This window comes from Tursiops truncatus, chromosome 4 (genome assembly GCF_011762595.2).
Source record: "Tursiops truncatus isolate mTurTru1 chromosome 4, mTurTru1.mat.Y, whole genome shotgun sequence".
Lineage (NCBI taxonomy): Eukaryota > Metazoa > Chordata > Mammalia > Artiodactyla > Delphinidae > Tursiops > Tursiops truncatus.
In genome coordinates, this window is record NC_047037.1 from 66147787 (window position 1) to 66163265 (window position 15479).

At 37.7% G+C, this 15479-nt stretch overlaps 1 long non-coding RNA gene across 1 annotated transcript; it reads left to right on the top strand.

The window, feature by feature from the left end:
• Positions 1–903: 903 nt before the first annotated feature.
• On the top strand, positions 904–14181 carry LOC109551918 (uncharacterized). Its single transcript, XR_012331435.1, has 3 exons — positions 904–10482; positions 11110–11145; positions 13300–14181. It is a non-coding gene; the product is annotated as an uncharacterized lncRNA (long non-coding RNA).
• Positions 14182–15479: the final 1298 nt, after the last annotated feature.

Consider the following 15479-nt stretch of genomic DNA (forward strand, 5'->3'; position numbering starts at 1 on the left):
GACTTCCAAAACTATGTTGAATAATAGTGGTGAGAGTGGACATCCTTGTCTTGTTCCTGATCTTAGAGGAAATGCTTTCAGTTTTTCACCATTGAGAATGATGTTTGCTGTGGGTTTGTCATATATGGCCTTTATTTTGTTGAGGTAGGTTCCCTTTATGCCCATTTTCTGGAGAGTTTTTTATCATAAATCAGTGTTGAATTTTGTCAAAAGCTTTTTCTGCATCTGTTGAGATGATCATATGGGTTTTATTCCTTAATTTGTTAATATAGTGTATCACATTGATTGATTTGCATATATTGAAGAATCTTTGCATCCCTGGGATAAATCCCACTTGATCATGGTGTATCATCCTTTTAATGTGTTGTTGGCTTCTGTTTGCTAGTATTTTGTTGAGGATTTTTGCATATATATTCATGAGTGGTATTGGTCTGTAATTCTTTTGTGTATAATATCTTTGTCTGGTTTTGGTATCAGGGTGATGGTGGCCTCATAGAATGAGTTTGGGAGTGTTCCTTCCTCTGCAATTTTTTGGAAGAGTTTGAGAAGGATGGGTGTTAGCTCTTCTCTAAATGTTTGATAGAATTCACCTGTGAAGCCATCTCACCCTGGACTTTTGTTTGTTGGAAGATTTTTGATCACAATTTCATTACTTGTGATTGGTCTGTTCATATTTTCTATTTCTTCCTGGTTCAGTCATGGAAGGTTATGCTTTTCTAAGAATTTGTCCTTTTCTTCCAGGTTGTCCATTTTAATAGCATAGAGTTGCTTGTAGTAGTATCTTAGGATGCTTTGTATTTCTGCAGTGTCAGTTGTAACTCCTCCTTTTTCATTTCTAATTTTATTGACTTGAGTCCTCTCCCTCTTTTTCTTGATGAGTCTGGCTAATGGTTTATCAATTTTGTTTATCTTCTCAAAGATCCAGCTTTTAGTTTTATTGATCTTTGCTACTGTTTTCTTTGTTTCTATTTCATTTATTTCTGCTCTGATCTTTATGATTTCTTTCCTTCTGCTAACTTTAGGTTTTGTTTGTTCTTTCTCTAGTTCCTTTAGGTGTAAGGTTAGATTGTTTATTTGAGATGTTTGTTGTTTCTTGAGGTAGACTTGTATAGCTATAAACTTCCCTCTTAGAACTGCTTTTGCTGCATCCCATAGGTTTTGGATCATCATGTTTTCATTGTCATTGTCTCTACATATTTTTTGATTTCCTCTTTGATATCTTCAGTGATCTTTGGTTACTTAGTAACATACTGTTTAGCCTCCATGTGTTTGTGTTTTTTACGTTTTTTTCCCTGTAATTAATTTCTAATGTCATAGTGTTGTGGTCAGAAAAGATGCTTGATATGATTTCAGTTTTCTTAAATTTACTGAGGCTTGATTTGTGACCCAAGATGTGATCTATCCTGTAGAATGTCCTGTGCACACTTGAGAAGAATCTGCTGTTTTTGGATGGAATGTCCTATAAATATCAACTAAATCTATCTGGTCTATTGTGTCATTTAAAGCTTCCAGTTCCCTATTTATTTTCATTTTGGATGATCTGTCCATTGGTATAAGTGAGGTGTTAAATCCCCCACTATTACTGTGTTACTGTCAATTTCCTCTTTTATAGCTGTTAGCAGTTGCCTTATGTATTGAGATGCTCCTATGTTGGGTGAATATATATTTACAATTTTTATATCTTCTTCTTGGATTGATTCCTTGATCATTATGTAGTGTCCTTCCTTGTCTCTTGTAACATTCTTTATTTTAATGTCTATTTTATTTGATATGAGTACTGCTACTACAGCTTTCTTTTGATTTCCATTTGCATGGAATATCTTTTTCCTTTCCCTCACTTTCAGTCTGTATGTGTCCCTGTTTCTGAAGCAGGACTCTGGTAGACAGCATATATATGGGTCTTGATTTTGTATCCATTCAGCAAGCCTGTGTATTTTGGTTGGAGCATTTAATCCATTCACGTTTAAGGTAATTATCAATAGGTATGTTTCTATGACCATTTTATTAATTGTTTTGGGTTTGTTTTTGTAGGTCCTTTTCTTCTCTTGCGTTTCCCACTTAGAGAAGTTCCTTTAGCATTTGTTGTAGAGCTGGTTTGGTGGTGCTGGATTCTCTTCGGTTTTGCTTGTCTGTAAAGCTCTTGATTTCTCCATCAAATCTGAATGAGATCCTTGCTGGGTAGAGTAATCTTGGTTGTAGGTTCTTCTCTTTCATCACTTTAAGTATATCATGCCACTCCCTTCTGACTTGTAGAGTTTCTGCTGAGAAATCAGCTGTTAACCTCATGGGAGTTCCCTTGCATGTTATTTGTCATTTTCCCTTGCTGCTTTCAATAATTTTTCTTTGTCTTTAATTTTTGCCAATTTGATTACTATGTGTCTCAGAGTGTTTCTCCTTGGGCATATCCTGTATAGGATTTGCTGCTGTTCCTGGACTTGGGTGGCTATTTCCTTTCCCATGTTAGGGAAGCTTTTGCCTATAATCTCTTCAAATTTTCTCTCGAGTCCTTTCTCTTTCTCTTCTCTCTCTGGGACCTCTATAATGCGAATGTTGTTACCTTTAATGTTGTTCCAGAGGCCTCTTGGGCTGTCTTCATTTCTTTTCATTCTTTTTTCTTTATTCTGTTCTGCAGCAGTGATTTCCACCATTCTATCTTCCAGGTCACTTATCCGTTCTTCTGCCTCAGTTATTCTGCTGTTGATTCCTTTTAGTGTAGTTTACATTTTAGTTATTGTATTGTTCATCTTTGTTTGTTTGTTCTTTAATTCTTCTAGGGCTTTGTTAAGCATTTCTTGCATGTTCTTCATCTTTGCCTCCATTCTTTTTCCGAGGTCCTGGATCATCTTCACTATCATTATTATGAATTCTTTTACTGGAAGGTTGCCTATCTCCACTTCATTTAGTTGTTTTTCTGGGGTTTTATCTTGTTCCTTCATCTGGTTCATAGCCCTCTGCCTTTTCATCTTGTCTATCTTTCTGTGAATGTGGTTTTTCTTCCACAGGCTGCAGGATTGTAGTTCTTGCTTCTGCTGTCTGCCTTCTGGTGGAGGAGGCTATCTAAGAGGCTTGTGCAATTTTCCTGATAGGAGAGACTGGTGGTGGGTAAAACTGACTGTTGCTCTGGTGGGCAGAGCTCAGTAAAACTTTAATCCGCTTGACTGCTGATGGGTGGGGCTGGGTTCCCTCCCTGTTGATTGTTTGGCCTGAGACAACCCAACACTGAGGTTACCTGGGCTCTTTGGTGGGGCTAATGGCAGACTCTGGGGGGGCTCAAGATAAGAAGTACTTCCCAGAACTTCTGCCAGTGTCCTTGTCCCCATGGTGAGCCACAGCCACCCCCCCGTCTCTGCAGGAGACCCTCCAACACTAGCAGGTAGGTCTGGTTCAGTCTCCCCTGGTGTCACTGCTCCTTCCCCTGGGTCTCAATGTGCACACTACTTTGTGTGTGCCCTCCAAGAGTGGAGTTTCTCTTTCCCCCAGTCCTGTCAAAGTCCTGCAATCAAATCCCACTAGACTTCAAAGTCTGATTCTCTAGGAATTCCTCCTCATGTTGCCGGACCCCCAGGTTGGGAGGCCTGACGTGGGGCTCAGAATCTTCACTCCAGTGGGTGGAATTCTGTGGTATAAGTGTTCTCCAGTCTGTGAGTCACCCACCCAGCAGTTATGGGATTTGATTTCACTGTGATTGCACCCCTCCTACCGTCTCATTGTGGCTTCTCCTTTGCCTTCGGATGCGGGTTATTTTTTTGGTGAGTTCCAGTGTCTTCCTGTTGATGATTGTCCAGCAGCTAGTTGTGATTTTGGTGTTCTCACAAGAAGGAGTGGGAGCACGTCCTTCTACTCTGCCATCTTGGTTCAGGGTTCCTCATATGCTTTCCGTTATCTATGTTTTAACTGATTATATTTGGAGACATCAGTATGAACTGAAGTTTAGCTTAAATTATACATATAGTTGTTTACAAATAGAAATACTTATACATATTATATATTCACTGGTTAGTATATTCCCTTGTTCTGTCAGTTGATGACATGTACAACTTTTTAGAATGATACAAATTATTGAAACCAACACAAAAGAAAGAGAAAATATGAATAGCCTTATATCTATTAGAGAAATTGAAATAGTAATTTGAAAGTTGCATCCATGTAAAACCCTAGTCCTTATGGCTTCACTATTTTTAAAAGTCCTATACAAATTTTTTCATAAAAAGGAGGAAATATTTGCCTACTCATTTTATGAAGTCAACATTACACTAATACCAAAACCAGACTAAAACACTATCAAAAAGGAAAGGAAAAAAAAAAAAAAAAAAAAGAAAGGAAAGGGAAAAAAAAGGAAAGGAAAAAAAGGAAAAAAAAAAAAAAAAGAAGAAGAAAATGGAATACCAGTCTTCTTCAGAAATACAGATGCAAAAATTCTTAGCAAAATATTAGCAACTTAAACCAAGCAATATGTAAAAACTACATCAAATGGGGTTTTTCCCAGGGATGCAAAATTGAAGATTACACATTTAATCAATCAAATTCATAATATAAAAAGAATAAATGAGAAAATATTATCATTAAATAGATACAGATATAACATTGACAATACCCATTCATTATAAAAACTCTCCTCAAATTAGAAATAGAAGACACTTTCTTTAACTTGATGAAGGGTAATTTTCAATGGAAATAGAAAGTAACTTCATACTTAATGGTAAAAAGAGAAATTGACAAAACTGCGCTGGTTGTAAAAAAGGGTTTGAAGAAAACAAGAAAACTTTTTTTTTCTTTTTTTGATTCCTGCTTATGAACTGACACAGTTAACTTCTGTTACAGGTAAGGTCAAATGAGCACTTTATTCACTTCGATGGGAATATGAATTGGTATAATCTTTTAGGAAAACAACTCCATAACATGTTCAAGGAGCTTTAAAATGATCATACCCTATGACCTAGAATTTTCAATTCCTAGAATCTTCTAGAGAATCTTATCAAATATACAGGTAAATATCTAAGTATAAGAAAGGTTACTGAATAATTTTTTTTTTCATGGAACCATATATCGAACTTGAATTGAAAATGATGGTAATTAAGATTCCTTCACTTTCCTTTTTGTGCACACACTTTACCTCCTAATCTATTTAGGAACTCAATTGTTTGCTCCTCCTACAACAAAGGGAGGACAAAAGAAAGGAAAGACATTCAACTATTCTGTGACCTGTCTTTAAACTGACAAAGAAAGGAGTTCCCTGTGGGTGACAAGACTGGTCTAGGGAGGCTTACAGCTCATAGGCAGCTGAACAGAAACAAACAAACAAACAAAATCTGTGCTCCTCAAAGAGTTTCAAGGAGGATAATCTTCTATGAAACTGCCCCATTTTGGAGTAGTTTGGTCAAAGTTTTTATCCATTCAGTTCAGTAGAGCATTGATGTGACAAGTGCTAACAAGACACTAAGCTCTAGGTTTTACCAGGTGGACTTTCTCTGTTAGAGATTAGGGTTCTATTCTCTCTGTAGGTTCTTGAGATCATTCCACCCCTCTTCACATTTCACCCCTCTAGGCACAATCTCAACAGAGTGGCTTACGTTTTAAACTAATGCTCTTTGTTCCATCATCTCAGGCTATTTATAGAGATGCTTACTCTATTAACTAAAAATAACTTTATAATTTTCGAATACCAAGCAATAGATCATATTTTTTTCACACACACACTCATTTTGCAGCATTACTTATTGCTTATTGTGAGGTATAGGCTCAGAGGACCCAGAGAAGATCCTCTGGGGAGTGAGGATTTTTGTAGAGATCTCACCCTAAAGTAACAACAATAAACGCTAGCAATCAAAACAGCCGTTAAGGAGAGACTGGTCAAGCAAATTGTGGTATGACTATATAATATTTTTCATCCAAAAGTTATATTTATGAGCCAAGACTGAGAAAATTTCACCATTGTTTATAGTAAGTGCTCAAAAACACTTGTCGAATTAATTTGTTTTTCATGTATCTTATAGCATGGACATAATATTATATATACAATTTACATGCTGCCTGTTTCCCATTTATCACCATGAACATGCCTATAAACATTCTTTGCAAACATGACTTTTAAGTGACTGTATAATATTTCATTATACATTAGTAAACAAATTGTGACTAACTATAATAAAATATATCAGGCTTGTCCGAGGATAAAAATATAAATGTTATTTTCCTCAGACTTATTTCATTGTACCATTGTATCCTATGATAAATGTTATCAAAAGAATTTTCTCTCAAGATTTACACATGTATCTCTATCAAAAAAAGAAAGAAAAGAGAAAGTGGCCCGCTCAGAAGCAACTCTATAACTCTCCAAGGTCACCAAAGGAAACTCTGTTGGGTCTACTATGAAATGATTATATGCGCATAGAATTAATTAGTTACAATAACCTTTCATACTGAGTATATCATTTGAAATTTATAATAACCTTGTAATGTTGACATGACATGCATTAATGCCATTTTAGACATGAAAATACTGAGATCAGAGAAGTGACTTACCCAAAGTCACATGGATAATTAATGATGGAACAATGGCTCAGTTTCTCTGATAACATAAATTCAATCAGTGCTCTTTTCACTACATCTTGTAGTCTTTTATAATATTGCTCTGTAAAAAGTAGAAAGCACCAAGAGTGGTTTTACAAAAGAAGTACAGAGTATCTCTTGACTATATATAACCAGTACCTGTATATAAATATAAAGTCTTATGTTGTTTTTTGCCTCCATTTTAGTTTTTACCAGGCTTGCCTCTCTGATACTCAGACATACTGAAATTCTAGGAGGAATGTTTCTTCTAATGCCTCAACTACCAGATTTTGAGCAATATTCTAAGTTCTTGCTTTGCAACAGAATTTGTAGAAAGTTTAGCAGATTGCTAAATCTTATTCTAAATCCCAGTGCAAGGAGATGACAGTGGGGCAATGGGTATCACTGTTTGAAATTTACACTGTTTAATGTTTCTCTAATTTCAGTGGACATATGAATCACCTTAGAGAGGTTTAAAACATAGAATTCATATGATCTCTGACTGACCATATCAGATTCTCTTAGATTTGGGTTTAGAATCTGCATTTTAATAAGATATCTAGGTGGATTTAATGCAGATACTCATTAGAAATAATTCTCTATGGCTCTATAGATTTTTTTTTAGTAAGGAATGTTTGAAAAAGCAGTGAAAGGTCTTTGGAGTCCATGTGTTCCTCCACAAGGATTAAGTTTCATATAGTCATGTCTTTTTAAGCAAGAACACCTCTGCCTAACTTTTGTTCCTCATTTACCCTGAAGAGAGTATTAGCTATCAAATAGAAGAAGGTGTCAACTTAGAATCAGGTCATTGGTTGCTGACTAGCTGTGTGACCCTGAAACCTTCAATAAAGTAAAGAGAATAATCCACCTGGACAAATGCATACAGTGGTATGGCAATGAAATTGAGTGATAGAAGTGAGAAAACTTTGACAACCAATTCCCACAATAAAAGAGTATTTATTAGATTAGTTCTCCTACTCTGCTTCATAGTAGAACCTGAGGAATGTCTTAAAATTTCTGATGACCAGGCATTAGTAATTTTTTAAAACTTCCCAGGGATTTCAAAGTGCAGCCAAGTTCAAGAACAGTGGGATTAGACCAATCTTTGCATTTTTACCTTCTGGATTGGTTCAATCTCATTAGAAGTTAATAAGCATTGATAAATCACTGCTGTAAAGTCCATTCATTGGATTCTCTGGGATCAACACCACTCTCACCATAAATCAGCCATGTTTTATGATGGACAAGAGCACAGCTGCCAAGCCGGCCATTTTCATATTGTCCTTCAGTGTAGCCTTAGGTACTGATTGGCTTGGATTAAAGAAATTGGCAACCAAGTCAGAAGAGTCTCAGGAAAACAGCTGCCATGCTGTACATTGCCACAGGCAAAAGATCAGCCCTTCATTTTTGGGAATGCTAGTCATGAACCACATGTCATCAGTCTTACCAACAGCTGAGCTCCATTTTCCTTCAGTTGAGGCCGAGTAACTTTTCTAGAATGATGACAGCAATAGAAGAGGGTAGAAATAAGAGATGTGTTACTAACACAAGGATAAAGATAGCTTATCTCAATTTATTCAACGTACATGCCTCTGGGTACAATCAGTTCAGAAAATCATTAAATTATTCAGGCATCAGTCTAGATAAGGTCCTTTACCTCATAAAAGATTCATTTAGGCTTAAAGGAGGCAATGGTTTGTTTCCGATAGAGATCAACACGTAATCCCCAATTCTGTCTTGGAATTAAGAAGAAGCACCATGTGACTGAAGAAACGTGACCTGACAGGGGAATTTATTTATCACTCTCAGCCTTCTGATAGCTTCAAAGACACTTGGACCTATAGCATTGTTCCAAGTTCCTTCGTATATACCTGCATCAGAGCACCAATCTTACAATTCACTCCCTTCACCCTGGGGGCAGCATGGAATCACCTCCAACACCCCTCTAGCACTTACATTAATCCTCATTGCGACATCACAAAATGGCAGCTTTCTTTTCCTACTCTCTTAAAATTTAATTCCATACCAGGAATGTGAAGAGCTGTATTTGAGTGTAGCCTTAATTTAACTAAATAACTGTTAGTAGTTCACATATTGTTTCTGAGTCTTAATTTTCTCACCTGTAAAATAGAGTTAGTAATTCTGATTCAGTAAGTTTTGAGGAGTTTTTTATTTTTTTAACATCTTTATTGGAGTATAATTGCTTCACAATGGTGTGCTAGTTTCTGCTTTATAACAAAGTGAATCAGCTACACATATACATACATCCCCATATCCCTTCCCTCTTGCGTCTCCCTCCCACCCTCCCTGTCCCACCCCGCTAGATGGTCACAAAGCACTGAGCTGATCTCCCTGTGCTATGTGGCTGCTTCCCACTAGCTATCTATTTTACATTTGATAGTGTATATATGTCCATGTCACTCCCTCACTTCATCCCAGCTTACCCATCCTCTTCCCCGTGTCTTCAAGTCCATTTGAAGACACTTTCTGAACTATAAAACTTTTACAAGTAAAATCATTATTACCATTATCCAGAAACCCAGGACGCCTAAAGAGTTTCTCTCTTCATTTAGAATATTATCTTCCAACCTTGCTATAATTTCCCATTAGTTCCAGGAGAGCTTTCGTTGTGTTATTGTTGATTCTTTGGGGTTTTCTACATAGACAATCATGTCATCATGAAAAAAGATAGTTTATTTCTTCCTTCCCAATATGTATACCTTTTATTTCCTTCTCTTATTTTATTAGCTAGCATTAGCTAGAATTTACAGTACAATGTTGAATAAGAGTAGTACAAGCAGACATCGTTGTCTTATTCCTGATCTTAGTAGGAAAACACCTATTTTCTAACCATTAAGTGTAATGTTATTTCCAGGTTTCTTGTAGATGTTCTTTACAAAGTTGAGGAACTTCCCTTCTATCCTTAGTTTGCTGAGAGTTTTCATCATGAATGGATATTGGATTTTGTCAGATGTTTTTACTATATCTATTGATAAAATCGTAAAATTTTTCTTCTTTAGCCTGTTGAGGTGATAGATTACACTAATTAATGTTTTGAATGTTGAACCAGACTTGCATACCTAGAATAAATCCCACTTCATCATGGTGTATACTTTTCATTAAACATTGTTGGATTTAATTTGTTAATATTTTCTTGAGGATTTTGCATTTTTGTTCTTGAATGGTAACTATCTTTTGATACATGAGTTGGAAAGTGCAGTTGTAACAGTAGTGTGAAATTGTTTCAAGTAATTTGCAACTCATTGTGGATATATTTATCCACTAGCCTGTGAACAACTCAGGAGCACTAATTGTCACATTTATTTTTGTATTATCCTAGAATGCAGCAAAGCATATTGCATAAAGTAATACATTAATAAATATTCATTCATTCAACTGATCAAGTGAATGATTAATAATGTTAAAATTAAGTAGGAACATTTAGACCCCACTCTGTGCCTGGGACTGGGTTACGGGGACACAGAGGTGAATAAATCTCGACTCCATCCTTATGAATATCACTGATGAGTCACAAAACTTTGAATTGTTATAAATATGATAACTACTCTAAATTTGGGGCACCATTCAATGTAAAAATGGACCAAACAGCAATATCCTGTATTTGAAAGCAAATTCTCTATAGCTAAAAGCAAATTTTCCAGTAGATTTTCAGGGTATTGAAATAGTGCAAATTATAAGTGAAATACTTATCTACTATGCAAACAAAGGGGTTAGAAAATATAGTTTGTAGGGGCAGTGGATGTGGGATTTTCCCTTTTTCTTTATTACTTTAATCACTCGATTTAATTTAATTTTTTCCTTCCCAGTCACCCCACCACCACCACCAACACTTATCTGAACTCCAGAGTAAACAATGAAATGGATACTTAGAGTACACGTAAAGTACTGGTAAAAGTGTTTGCAGTAACAAAGGTAGGACACATGTCTGCTATTGGCTTTTCTATTCAAGGGCAACACTGAACTTTGTCACAGGAATCTGAAGCATAGAGGCAGAAAGAAAGTAGTTATTTAAGAATTAAATAGAATACTGTGTGGCGTTAGTTGTCTAGAAAGATATTCTTTCATTCATGATGTAATTTACTGAACAAATATTTACCAAATTCTCATTACATGCTGGGCCCTATGCTGAGTACATCAGAGATGAATAAACTATGGTTTTCATGATTTGAAAGGAACACACAGTCAATGGAGAAAGATAAGGGATACACGTGGATAATTCTAGCTCAGTGTCTAACATAATGCAGGTGCTCTTTCAACAATTATTGAGATCCATCACTTCCCAGACACCATTCTAGGCCCTTGGGATACAGCGCTGAACCAAACAGACAAAAGTCCCTGCCTCCAGGTTACTTATAACAGGGTAAGAATTTAATGGTATTGAGAGAGAGAGAAGCTCCTAGTACCCTAACAAGAAATACAGGTAAAAAGTTATAGCGTCCTGTGGAATTAGAGGGTGGTTACATTGGATTGGGGAGAGTCAAGGAAAGTGAGCCATAAATTATAGTCTCATTTTGTTTCATTTTCTTTTCTTTTTTTGAGATTCGAAAGAAATGCAACTGAAGCAGAAAAGAACAGGTGAGTCACAGTCTACAGTGAGGCAGGCAGGTGTGTGTGTACTGGATCCTCAAGCACTTTATTGTGGCTGGTTGGGTAGGATGTGTGGTTGGGATGCTAAGACATAAAGTTGGAGAGTTAGATGTGAGTCTAGGAACTTTAAGTGCATGGCTCTGTAGCATGGATTTTGTCTTTAAGGCAGAAGAGAGCTAATGACAATTTTAAAGCAGAGGATGATGTTAGAGTGATGTCTTCAGAAAGAGGGATGTGTATCACTGAGGACTAGAGAAAGGAATTGGAAGCAAAGGCACATCTAAGTATGTTAATTTAAAACAGTGAATAAATGTGCATGCGAACCAGTTCTAGTCTAAGAACAGAAGCTGAAGGTTGTCTCCATGAACTACGCATCAAAGTGTATGATCTCAGACAAGGGCATCAAGATACTGGAGAAGAATATTCTAGAAAGTCATAGCTGGTCTCTCAATGTCTACCCTGAGATTTATAAAGCTTTTGAGGAGATTCTACTTCATCTATGAGAAAAATAGCAGAGTCATTAAGGAGTATGATCTCAGTGTCCCCACGACCTGCTGAGTCGTGGGTGACAATGTCGACTCTACCTCTTTTTGCCCATATCCACCTCCAGGAAAAGGAAGGGCATTCAGATCTCCCTAATACCTAGGGCCTTTTTTGTCACAGCAGTGTTCCTGTGCCTTACTTCTTATCACTTTAAGCTGAAAAAATAAAAAAGAAGCAGGGGGAACGAGAAGATACCACAGCTTTGCACATGACAGTTATTCAAAGGAAAGGGAGAGAAGTGAGGAACATCAATGGAATGGAGATGATACAGACAAGGCAGTGACAGGCACATAACTGTCTCCCAAAGATGCCAAACAGTAAAGTTTACATCTCCTTATACATGCAAGGCCATGGTATGTTGGGAAATAAGAAGACAAAACAAGATAAAAGATAAAACATGAGGAAAGACAACATTAAAAAATACATATACACACTGATGGCTGGTGGATGGTTCCCAGCTATTGTAGTATAAAACTATATCAAATAATTAAGTTAGCAAGTGGAATGTAAGATCACCCAGAGCCAGCCTTGCCTGGGCTTCTGAGTGCTTCTAAGACAAAGTGTCATGGAGCCTTGAGTGAAAGGACATGGGCTATTTTTTGAGTCTTAAATTTCTCAGCTCCTACTTTTCCCCTCTTTTCTCTCTCTCTCATTCACTAAACTGTGGATTTTAGGTACACGGTGCAAATTTCATGGCAACTTTAGAGAATGACATGGCTATGGTGAGCTATGGAATATTTAGGAAATGAAGTTAACATTCAAAAGCTGGATCATTTACTTTGTCTTAATTGTTCCTATTTACTTACGTAAGTCCATTTGTTCTTCTAACTGGCACGCTTCTCCGTGTGTGGCAAACTCCTAGTCATTTTTCAAGACCCAGCTCAGATTTAACTCCCGTGTGAAGCTTTTACTTTCCCTCTCAGCCTAAAGCTACTCTGGACTTTTAACTCCATGTTTTTCTTTTTTCTTTTGTATACATTTCATTTATAGAAATTATAAGGCATTTAATATTTTATGATCTATCTTTCACTCCAACTAGACCTAGGCCAGGGCTATCTGATTCATCTGTTTTCCCCATAGCAAATAACACAGCCCTTGCTACATTAGGGGCAGACAATACACACTGATAAAATAAACAAATGAGTAAATGAGTCGGTTGGCCACTTCCTGTCTCTTCCTGACACTATAGGTGTAACTAGTACTTTTTCAAGTACTTTGAGGACCTGCCACTCCCATGCACCATCCTCTGGCTGGCCCGGTGGGAATGTGCCTGGACTCTGCCATGTAGTTCATCCCTTTTGGGGCTGGAGAGTCATCAGACTGGGTGTTAGAAATCAGCTCTACTACCACTGAGTCACGGTGCCTCTGGGCACTATGGTTCTACTCCATGTGAAAGGTCTCTCTGCAGCATTCTTGCAAGATGAGTTTTCTAATTAGTGTGCCCTTATAAGGTGCCAAGGGAATGGCTGGTCAGCATGGCGGCCCATGGATGGGGAAATTGTGGCCAAGAGACTTTGCCTAAGGCTTTTGGGTGGCTGAAACCTTCCAGTTAACATCTGGTGAGAACATAATGACTCAGTGCTCTACTCCTCTCTGCAGGTTCCCTCACCCATCAGCTATCTTCATTCTGCCAGACCTGGACCTCAAGTGCATGAAATGGTGATGTGATTCTATGACTCAGCTCTTGACTACATTCTGCACTGAAGCCAGACAGCACAGGCTTAAGGGACTTTGTCTTTAAATAGCTACAAAAGGACATGATGCTTCACTGAGTACCCTTTGAATCTAGGGCCTTCGATTGGGGCTACTCCCCAGGAAAAGGGTACTACAAGGCCTAAGAATTTACAGAATGTCGAGAGACTGATAATACCTGAATAGCAATAACACTCGCATGTATTATGCCTTATGACAGCTTAAAAGATTTGTATACTGCTGTATATAGCCTTATGAAGTATGTTTTTTTAAAAATATGTCTTTTTAAGATAAATTAATAAACTGTTCTGTGTTAAAAATTTGAAAATATTGAAAAAACAAAACATAATTTTTCTTATAATCCCACTATTGTAGTTTTAGATATTTCTCTTCTCTCTCTCTGTCTATATACATATTTTTTAACATGGTTCCTGACACTGTAAGAAAGGGATGATATGATCTTCATTTAATGGGTGAGGAACTGAGATTGTAAGTTAGCTGGAAGAGTTTTAGGAATGGAAAGATTGACTACTCTGATCATTTACTAGGCAATCTTGGCTACATCTTAAAATTTCTCCTGACCCTTACTTTTCTCTCCAAAGAAATTAAAGGAATTCAGAGCCAGTGTCACTACAAGCTCAGAGCCCTGAGATGAAAGATGATCTTTAAATTCCAAGTATTAATGTAATGACAAGTTCATGTATATGTAATGGGCAAAGACACCAGCTAAATTAACCTTTAACTTCAGACTTGCTGCCAGGATTCCCATGAATTAAAAGACTGTCTTATGAGTTAATTATTTACCTGACCTATATTCTTTTTCACTCTGTCCATTTTTTGGGTTGCTGAAGTCTAAAAGGGAAGGGGATGAGGTAGCCCAAAAGATAATGAGACGAGGGGATCAGGTATTATTTTGATCCAGGAAATTACCAGCGAATGAACCATAACATTAGCCAGCCCTACACTAGTAATTAGCTGAAGTCTAAAAGACTGATTTCTGCATTCAAATGATCTCATGTCTTAGGAGTTAAATATATCTCTTTTGTGGGGTTCATACCCTCTCCTCTGATGCCCGGACATCATGACAAGGGAACTCTACCTAAAATAGGCAAAGATTAAAGGAAATGGGGAAGTACCCACCCTTGGCCAGAAGAATGGCAACCAGCTTCAATACATACATCTCCTGACCAGGAAAGCTGCTGGGGCAGGAAGGGAAACGGATTCTGGGTTTTCATATTTGCATTGCTGGTCTGTGATCTCTTGAGACTTTTTTTTTTTTTTTTTTACTATGTCTTTATTTTGATTAGAAGTTGCCTTCTATTTAGGAGAAAACTTTGATTCTAGGGGCAGAGAGACCAGGGTAGGATGTAGAAGAAAAAGGCCAGAGCTGGAAACATTGGCTTGGTCCTGAGCTCTGAAATCTGGGTTCAGGGAGAGAGAGGATCCTTCTATCTACTACTTGCTGTAACACCAAATTTGGGGTGGAAAACAAGAGGTGCTCAGAGCAGAAGATCCTTTTTTTTTTTTTTTGGCGTTACGTGGGCCTCTCACTGTTGTGGCCTCTCCCGTCGCGGGGCACAGGCTCCAGACGCGCAGGCTCAGCGACCATGGTTCACGGGCCCAGCCGCTCCGCGGCATGTGGGATCTTCCCGGACCGGGGCACGAACCCGTGTCCCCTGCATCGGCAGGCGGACTATCAACCACTGCACCACCAGGGAAGCCCAGAAGCTCCTTTTCAGAATAAAGGCAAGGCATTAGCTGGAGCATTCCTCGTATTGTATCATATAGTGGATTGGCAGCAAAAGGCAGAGAACATCTCAGGTATATAATTTACAGAAATACCCAAACATTGTTATTTAAACTAAAGCGAGTAATGGCGATGACGATGATGGGGTTGATCATAATTACTGCTGTCGGGTATGTTCTGTGCGCCGCTTGACGTGCATGATTCTCTCTACAACCTTGTAAGTTAGGTATTTTTTATTCCATTGCACAGATGAGGAAGATAATGTTCAGAGAGAAAGTACACAACTCTTTCAAGATCACCCAGCTAGTTAGGAACCAGGCCAGAAAGTGGGGCTTTCACA